The sequence below is a fragment of the Ceratina calcarata genome, unplaced genomic scaffold (assembly GCF_001652005.2).
Source record: "Ceratina calcarata isolate Rehan_Ccalc_2016 unplaced genomic scaffold, ASM165200v1 scaffold250.2, whole genome shotgun sequence".
NCBI classification, from domain to species: Eukaryota; Metazoa; Arthropoda; class Insecta; order Hymenoptera; family Apidae; genus Ceratina; species Ceratina calcarata.
Genome location: NW_017147019.1, coordinates 240,460 through 240,747, shown reverse-complemented (window position 1 = coordinate 240,747; position 288 = coordinate 240,460).

Sequence of the window (288 nt, the reverse complement as noted above, 5' to 3'; positions counted from 1 at the left end):
AAGAACCGAGTCCAGTGTTTAATACTTCTATCATTGTGGAAGATCGGACAATTCGACGGGCCCTCGTTGAAGAGAGACAGGGACACCAGACGCGAACATGCACTGCTAACGAGATATCTCGTTAAGCCTAGAACGGACAATCGCGGCGCGGTTGGAGTTGTTCGACGTGACGAGATCTTCGTTTCGCCGTTACGTTCTTCACGCCGATATTCGTTACGAATATTAATTTCACGCGTTCGCCGATACGAGGCAATAAGCTTCACTGATAGTACATTATTTTATAATAAA